The 9,937-nt window shown below is 34.6% G+C and overlaps 1 protein-coding gene across 13 annotated transcripts in view; it reads left to right on the forward strand.

Annotated features, from left to right (window-relative positions):
- Positions 1 to 9,937, forward strand: part of LOC106881796 (regulator of G-protein signaling 17) — a 378,661-nt gene that overhangs the window by 158,383 nt on the left and 210,341 nt on the right. For 12 of the 13 annotated variants that reach the window (XM_052967106.1, XM_052967119.1, XM_052967118.1 and 9 more), the window contains exon 2: positions 293 to 418. The gene's annotated coding sequence lies outside the window, so the exon portion shown is untranslated. Of the gene's footprint in view, positions 1 to 292; positions 419 to 1,567; positions 1,702 to 9,937 lie in introns of all 13 variants that reach the window. The other variant, XM_052967117.1, reaches the window with a different exon arrangement.

Consider the following 9,937-nt stretch of genomic DNA (forward strand, 5'->3'; position numbering starts at 1 on the left):
TATATATATATATATATATATATATGAATGGCTATGAACATCCAGGAGAATAAAATAGGGATCAAAAGGGTTAATAGGTAAAAAAAAAAATGGTTGAGAACCATGGACTACCATATTGATAGACATTCCTTATTGTGAGATAATACAATTCTGCATTAGAAGTCAAGAGCAGAGGATGAGGTCAAAAAATATCTAGAACCAGTGTATTTTGTGTATTTACTAATTTGTGTATATACTGCCAGATAAATAGAAGTGATGTTAATAGTTAATATTCTTTTTTCTTAAACTTTAGGTAGCTGTTGAATGAGGATTATTGAAAGGACAAGGAAGAAGCAGCCATGAACAGCTTGTGCTAATGGATTAACTATGCCACTCTCTGTCTCTAAAGAAGGCCATGATGCTCAGGATTCTCTTTCAGGTTTGTTCAATATTATTCTGTAAGAACATATTTTGTTATTGACTTGTCATATCTATGTAATTAGTTATTTAATAGTCATTACCAGACTGATAGAATTTCATCACCTGTCACTTTTATTAGTATATTTTTCAATCGTCTTTAGGTGCAGCATATTTCTACTTATACAGATAAGACATGCTTGGTTGCATGATTAAGAAGCTTGCTTCCCAACTATGTGGTGTCAGGTTCAGTCCCACTGTGCAGCACCATGGGCATGTGTTTTCTCCTATTATAGCCCAGGACTGACCAAAACATTATCAGTAGATTTGTTGAACAGGAACTGAAAGATGCTAGTGTGTGTGTGTGTGTGCCTTGACATCATGTGATGATTATAAATGAACATTACTGTCATACAAGGGATGTAGTTTCTTTCCCAGTTTTCTATGGGGAAATATCACTGTACTTGAAAACAGGAGAGGATTGACAACAGTAAAGGCATTTGACCATAGAAAATCTGCTCCAACAAATTCCATGTGACCCATGCAAGCATGGACATGTGGGTATTAAATGATGATGATGATGACTGATAACATTCACACTTGTATAAAAATTCATATATCTATATGTGTATTTGCACTGTGTGTGTGTGTGTGTGTGTGTGTGCATTGGTTCTTTTGTTTGCATATCTCTTAATTAGGTTCAAAACTACATGTTTTTATAGGGGGGTGGAAATAAAATTGTGTGATACCCATGCCTTTCTCAGGGTCATTACAAGTATATAGTCACATATTAAAACAAGTTAATAAGCTTGATCTACCCAAAACTTCATGTTTCTCATACTTTCAACATTTCTCTATGCAATTCTTTTCTAAATATAGCTTCTTTGTAGATCCAACCTTTAAAAACTTCATAAGGCTTACAAGGCCCCTTCTTGGCATAAGTTCTGGCATTTGTTGACAAAATAATGTTCCAGATTTATAGTGAAAGGAAATTTTGACTTTATACTGTTCTTCCATTTCTCTTGGTAAATTACTAGATAAACGATAGGGCTTCAGCCAGAAATTGAAACTGTCACCAAACTTGGCATGCCAGATCTTAGCTTTTTCTTATTGATTGTTAACTTTTTTTATTGTTTATTTCTTTCATATGTATTGGATCTGTTGCTAAAAGGAAATAGAATATATTCAATGAACCTTAGCATATTGCTGGTACTTATTTTCTCAACTTTAATGGGATGAAATGTAACTGAAAAGGTGAAGAAATGAAAGCAAATACTGAAAAATTATTTACCAAAGCAGAAATAGGTGAGTTTGTAGAGTATTTGATCACCTACTCAGATATCTTGGTTTCAAATCCACTGCAGCCATCAATCTGTATTTGGGCAATACACCTAAATTATACATGCCTCAGTTCACATAGTTGTTGAGAATAAGTTGAGAATAAGTAGTTGAATATTACCTGACATCAGTATTGTATCCAGGGTTAGATATTCCTCTTAGGTACTTAACACCAATAATCTGAAGTTCAGAAGAGTTTAAAGCCTCATCAGTTCTTAGCAGACATACATACACACAAACGCTCATTTAATTGAAAGACATTTAATCTGGTATTCTACCATTATTGCTATCTCTTCTCTCGTTTTTCCTCTTAATTGATACCTTTTTCAATGTACACAAAATCACTTTTGGCAAGAGAATAGATACAGACAGTTATACCCACCGTCCCCTGTATATTGTTGGTACTTATTTTATCAATCCTGTAGAGTTACATTTAGCAGAGAAGAATTTATATTCTTAACTAAGAAAGTTAGATTACAGACAAATTGACTTCATTGACAGAAAGTAAATTACTCTCATTATCATTTGCATATTAAATTTTCTGCTCAGAATGTGGTTAATTTGGCTCTTTATTCCACCCAATGCTAAATGACCAGCTGACTAACTAGCTTTTCTGTAGTTAATGTTTCAAATCTTTAATTACATATCTATAACTTGCATCATATATATGCACCACAGTAAATTGCTAGTATGATCATTAAAATTTATCACTATGACAACAAGGCATCATCATCATCATAGTAACTGTACAAAATTAACCATCATCATTATTGTCCTTGGCAGTATTATCATCATCATTGTGGGTATTCTCATTATCATCATCGTCATCACCATCCTGATCATCCTCATTATCATCATAAGTATTATTATTATCCTCATTATCAACATAACCATTACCATCACAACCACCACCACCACCTCCACAATCTTAAATAGTCTGTCGTAGTTGTTCATTTTCAAAATAGTACATCATAATGTCTAATTCATTTGTATTTCATTTTGTCATGTCTACACTTGAAGTGATGCATTAGTACTATAGTTACTGTTTGCCCACCCTCGCTATTTGGTGTATGGAGCATCATAAAACTTTATTCATACTAGTAACACTAATAATCTTTGTGACATGTCAGTGTATTCTGAGTTTGTACTTATTTTATTAACCCCCAAAAGGATGAAAGACAAATACAAAAGGCAAACCTACTATTTTTTACAGTTACACTACCTTCAAGTTTTCTTTAACAGATAATATCAAGTATTTCATCCAGTACTTATTAATCTTGGGACTTTGGAAGGATAAATGACAAAGTCATCTTTAGAGTAAAGGGACATAACCTGAATGCTTATGTCCATGTGTGTGTGTGTGTGTGTGCACGTGCATGCATACATACATACACACACACACACACACACACACACATAATGTAACCTTGTGGGCATCGGTACCATTTTCCTCTTTCTCCGTTCTTCCATTCTCCGAACTTTCCATCTTTCCGACGAAGGGCTACGCCCGAAACGTCATACACTCTCTCTTTCCTTTCCTGAGTGTCCAATAATACTATCCATATCACGTCCTCACTTTGTTGTTTTTTTGTTTTTTTGTTATTGTTTTTTTGAACTATATATATATATATATATATATATCATGACATTGCATGATTGCTGTAAATGAATGTTGATCATATTCAATATACTGTGGAGACATGTCTGGCCATGAGGAAGTATTACCTTGCTGGGGAACTGGTAAGGGCTGGTTACAGGAAGGGCATCCTACTGTAGAAAATCTGCCTCAGTAAACTGTGTCCAAAGCATGCAAGTATGGAAAAGTGGATGTTAGAGCAACAATGACGATGATGATGATGATGATGTTGATGACGACAATGATACATACATACATACATCGTTTTTTAATGGTGGAATTTGAAGGAGATTAAGCTATGAATAGTAGCTTGTAGACTGTTGGGTTAAAAGCCCTTGGATGGAAAAAAATTGGAACTGATTAAAAATTTTAAAACATATTGCTTTCCTTATTTATTAATTAAACATGTTACAAAATTATGAATAATATAGTTTTTAATCCATTAGTATGGATTTTCTAAAGCTTTTAAGCCTTCAATTACATTTTTTTGGAAATTCATGGTGTACCTAGTCACCTCTTACAACACACTGTTTGAAAAACACTGCCCTACTGCTTAAAGAAAAATACTGACAGATATCTTGGATTATGTAGTGTTAAATATTCCATGTTCCCTCCTCCTAAAAACAGATGTCATGATCACCGATGTAACACTTTTGATCATGGCCTTTGTTGTTTTTTTTAATGGTTTTGATCTGGATGAAGAGGCTCTGCTGAAGGCGTTTTGCAAGCTCTCCAAGAATGGTGAGATTGACGTGGTTTCTCTGTTACAGAGCATGATAGGTATACAAATTATGGCAGGTGCCAGTGAATTGAAAGAATAAATAGAGTGGTTGTTGAAAAGTAAACTCAGTAACTAAATTCAAATATTTCATGACTAGAACTGAAGCTGTATTGGAACAAAACTGTAAACAGCACTTTGTTATATCTTTCTATGTGCTAATTCTGTAAAGAAATGTAAACAAATTATACTTAATGTGTGTATGCTTACGTGTACATTTGCATTTGTGAATGTTTGTATGTCTGTGTTTGTTTATGTATGTGCATGTGTATGTTTGTGTTTGTATGTTTATTTGTGTGTATGGTAATGTATCTGTGCTAATGTGTCTGTCTGCTCTCTGTATGAGGAAGTTTGTTAATAATATGTTTAGATCAGATGATATATCACAAGTTTGCTGCAGCACTGTGTGTGTATCTAATTCATTGCCATTTCATATTATCTTAATTTCTCACCTAAAGTTGTTCAACAACTAGAGACAGAGGAAAAATTTTTTTAAGTAATAATCTTCTGACAGTTGTCAAACTAATATCAGTATGAAAATTAGCACACCTCCATGTAACCAAAGGCACTTTTTATTTGTTGTGTTCATGTAGAAATATTGTGCGAGTGCATGTGTATACACATACATGCATGCACACACACACACACACACACACACACACACACACACACACACACACACAAGCACAAGCACAAGAATAGCACTTTTGGCATGTGTCTTCTACAGTTCCAGACTAAAGCGTTGTGACAGAAACTGAGAGAAGCCCAGCATATATATATTTATAAGGTGAGGAGAGGATGGGGTTCTTGTTGCCTTGACATCATGTGATAACTGTAAGCAAGTGTCACCATCCATGAAAATATGTCTAGTCATGGTGGAATATTACCTTGCTTGGAAACAGATTGGGGTTGGTGACAGGAAGAGCATACAGTCATAGAAAACCTACATAAACAAATTCTACTCAACTCATGCAAGAATAGTGAAGTGAACATTAAAACGATGATGATGATGATGGGAGAATGTACGAAAAAAAACAATAACAGACGAGGACAGGTGGTGTAAACAACAAAAGGATGTATTAGTATGACGCTTGGGAATACGGAAAGTCTTTAACGTTTTGAGCTACGCTCTTCAACAGAAAGAATACGGAGAAAACAAGGAGAAAAACACGGAGAAAAAAAATTGAATGGTGTTGGTCAACAGTCTATCATGACTACTGATGATGATGATGTTTTCTAATACATGCTGCTCTGTTGTATGAATATTTATTGATTCTTTATGTTGCTAACAAATGCATAATATTCAAATTTTCTAGCCATTACATCCAAGTTCTGGCTTATGTTTGAGTTTAGCAATTTGCTATACGTTCTTTTCATGGACAGTTATGATGGGAATACTTGACTTCTAATGAGTGGTCAATAGATCTGGCATATTCATTATCAATGAATGAATGTGCCCGATGCTTTGATCAACAAAAATATCTATTCATTCAATGATAGTCTAAGTATGCCAAAGATACAGGTACCCTTCATGTAATCTTCAGACAGAATCAAATAGACACTATGTATAAAAAGGTTGGACCTTTAAACTATAGCTATAATCTATCTGATACACATCCACACAGATTCTGTCTACACAATTTCATTTGCTAAATGGTGATATTGAACTTAAAACGTTATCATTTTAAGGTCAGCTATTAAAGCATTTGGCCAGGGCTGAAAGACACACACATATACACTCACACACATACACACATGCAGGCCCACACACATGCAGCTAAGAGCACCAGCTGGACATGTGATAAGACACATCACATCCCACCTAAAAGAATATGCCTTGACTATTCATGAACAGTAAATAGCTACTAAATATCTTATCATTAAGAGAAATAAAGTTGCCTACAATCCTCCAAGAATAGCATCTGACCATAGAAAATCTGACTCAGTGAATTCTTTAATGGGGGTTAGAGTTGATGTGTGTGTGTGTGTTCAAATATGAAATAGAAGCAGCACTAGTATAATAAACATTATTAACTACATATACTTCATGTACTCGCCGGTTATACATGATGCTATACTGCCAAATCACAATCTACCAGCAAATTCACAATGGCCAATGATAAGCACCATCAGATGCTTTGAAACTTTAAGTGCCACGGAATTTAAATCAAACTGTTTTGATCCATACATGTAACTCCTAATAAATATGTTGAGTACCCTCTTTCACTTGTCCAATCATGTGTGTGTGTGTGCGTGCACGTGTGTGTGTGTGCACGTGTGTGTGTGTGTGTGTGTATTAGGTTGGAAAGAATGTTCAGTTGCCTTTCCAGGTGAGAAAGAAACATTCTTCTTAGGTCTTGATATATTTAATCAAGATATTTCGTCTCTTAATTAATTTCATAATCCCATCGATTTGACAAATTGTTGATGCCTCAGATATAAAATTCTTCAGGTTTCAAAGCAAAAAAGCACTCAACATCATTTTTAACCTCTTCACATTTAATAGACTGCTTTCCCTCTAAATAATGTTGCAATGATCTGAAAAAATGACAACCAAATAGAGTAAGGAGGATGAGGCAAAACTTCCATATTTAATCTTTTCGTAAATGACTTGGGCAATATGTGGTCTTGCATTATCAAGTACGAGTGACACTCTTTTACAATTGACCATTGGTGAGTACTCTTTCTGCAAATTTTGTGCTATGATTCCAATTGACAATAATATACCTCCACATTGACAGTTTTATTTTGGTCTGGTTTAAACCCCTTTATATCCTATGAAACACAAAGCATGACTTTTTCCAGATGAAGTCCTGATTTAGGGATGTGTTCTCCTTTCCTGTCAAATGCTAACTATTGTCATTTTCCTTGGATGTGATTATGCAGAATCCACTTTTCATCACTTGTGATGATTCTTCCCAGGAAAGGATCGTTTGCAAGTCTAGTCTTTAATGACAAACAAGGCACAACTTCTTTTATACTCACCAAATTCTCTTTCTCTCTCTCTTTCTCTATCTCTCTCTCTCTTTCTCTCTCTCTCTCTCTCTCTCGCTTGAAAGTTATACACTGATCTCTAAAAATATACCACGATGTATCGCATTCCCAAGCAAAGCCACCTGTCTGACCCATCCAGCTGTCACTCCTATTGCATTCATTTTAATATCTCTAAGGTAATGGAGACAGCCATTATCAATAATATTCTCCTTCACCTTGAATCTCTCCTTAATGACTACCCCCACCAATATAGTTTCTGTAAAGCCAAATCCATCAGTGACCCTTGTCACCCACCAATGAGCTCTTGCCTTGAAGAAATTTGGTGTAATGCTGTGTCCAGCATGCAAAACTCCTATCAAAACAGCTTATTTATGGACTCCACCCTTCTTCGTTTGGATTGGTACCTTTCTATCAGATCGTACAATTTTTACTATGCTTTGACAGAGCACTTTGTATCACTCATTCCATCACCTCCTGTGAGTCTCAGAGTTTGGTTTTGTTGCCCACAATCTTCCTTCTCTACACCAATGACTTACTAGCTATCACATCTTAAGAAGTGCCTAACCATGCATCCATGCATTATCCACTTGCAACCAAGACACCACATGCCAACCCATACTGATACCATGAATAGAGTTTGAAAGCTTCCTCCAATGGGCATAAGCCAGTCTTGTTTCTTTCAATAGCATGGAAACACATACACAACTCATATCAAGAAGACATTTTCATCATCATCATCTCCACCTCTAATCAGGAGCAACACGCAGAGTTTTCAAAATTACTCCAGTTATTAGGTTTCCTCATCACCAAGGATCTCTCCTTGCAAAAGCACATCCTTAACATAACTGTGATTGCATCCCTACAAGTGAAATTTCTTTTTATGATCAGAAGACACTTCAGCTCCCAACAATTATTGATACTTTTCAAAGCTTAGGTAAGGACAACAATAGAGTATTGCTCTCATGTCTGGGTCAGTGCTGTTCCTGCACACAGATACCTAAACTGCATCAAGAAAAGGCCATCTGATCGATTAGCATTATGTCACTCACAGAAATGCTCCAGCTTTTGACCCATGGACACGCTGTTGCCTCTGTTTTTTTCTATTGCTTTTATAATGGAGCTGGCTGAGTTAAGGCTACTACAACTCAAGTAGATCCAGTAAATAAAAAATAGTTCTTGTAATAACACACTCATCCTTACAAAAATCACTTATCTTCAGATTTTTAGATTCAGCTCTCAATTAGTCTTTCAGAATTCCAGTTTAGCTAAAATATGGCAGGCCCACATATTTGTTGTAGAGCAACAAGTTTCTCTCACACCCACCTATCTCTCTCTCATACTGACCAAGTGAACTAAGATTTGTATGATTAGTAAAGAATAGGGAAGATCAGACAACCAAGCTAAATGCTAAACATCTAAACTATATACTGTACCAATTAAGATAACCTTTCAGGTACCTGTTTGCAGCAACAAGACAGCTCATGTAGCTGTAACTGCTTTATATCTTTGGTACTAAATGTCAGAAGTTTGAATTAAAAATCAGTTTACTTTATGCTAAGTTAAGATGAACATATGCTATCCATTTCATGTTATATGACATTTATCAACAAGATATTTGAACTTATAGACAAAAATAACTTATTGTATGTCATACACATACCTTTAATTCCTTGCCTCTGAATTTATATCATAGTGTATCAATTAATATCAATTAGTAATATGGTTTTAATTTTTAGTTATTTATTTATTGGTTTGTTTGTTTGTTTTAATCTTACTTAGAAAATAAAATACATTCCAATATTCTGATTTTAATTGAAAGCATAAACATGAGTTTGATTATATATTCTTTATGGGGTATAGATTAAATTTTTACTGAAAAATGTGAAATGCAAAAAGAAATGTGAAATGCAAGAAAAGTAAATTAATGTATTTTTTTTTTTACATAATGTTTAGAAATGTTTTTCACTAGTACTATAGTCAGGCAAAATTTTTACATATATATGAGAAAATTGAGACTATAACTCAATTTGAGACTAAAATTGAGATTAGAAATGAAGCAGAAGAAATTGTAAGTGAAAGTCTGTATAACAACATTTTTTTTTTTAAATATCTGAATTCTACAGGTATTGTAAGTTATTTTAAGACCCAAATGTGTGTGTGTGTGTGTGTGTAAATTTTGCTTGGTTCTTTAGCTTTCCCTTATTTTAATGGTAGTGCCATTAAAATTAAGCATGGCCATGCTGGGACACTGCCTTAAATAAATACTAGTTGAATGAGTCAACTCCAGTACTTGTATATGTATCTTTGTGATTTTGTTTGTCCCCTACCATCACTTCACAACCAATGTTGATTTGTGTATGTTCCCATAACTTAGTGGTTTAGCAAAAGAGACTGATAAAATAAGTACTGGGATTGATTTTTTTTCAACTAAGCCTTTCGAGGCAGTGCTCCAGCATGGTCACACTCCAATGACTGGATCAAGTAAAGGTAAAAGATATATATATACATACATACATACATACATACATACATACAAGGAGGTGCTGAAAAGTTCCTAGCTTTGGGTAAAAGAAAATACAAGAGAATCAGTTATGATTTTATGCAACATATTCCCCTCTCAGATTCACACACTTAATGCAGTGGCCCTTCAGTTTTTCTAAGCCCTATAAAAGAACACAGAAGGTTGGGCCTCCCATCAGGCCTTTCGTGATACTCTTAAGGCCAGGAACTTTTCAGCACCCTCTTGTGTGTGTGTATATATATATATATATATATATATATATATATATATATAT

This window comes from Octopus bimaculoides, chromosome 4 (genome assembly GCF_001194135.2).
Source record: "Octopus bimaculoides isolate UCB-OBI-ISO-001 chromosome 4, ASM119413v2, whole genome shotgun sequence".
Taxonomy (NCBI): domain Eukaryota; kingdom Metazoa; phylum Mollusca; class Cephalopoda; order Octopoda; family Octopodidae; genus Octopus; species Octopus bimaculoides.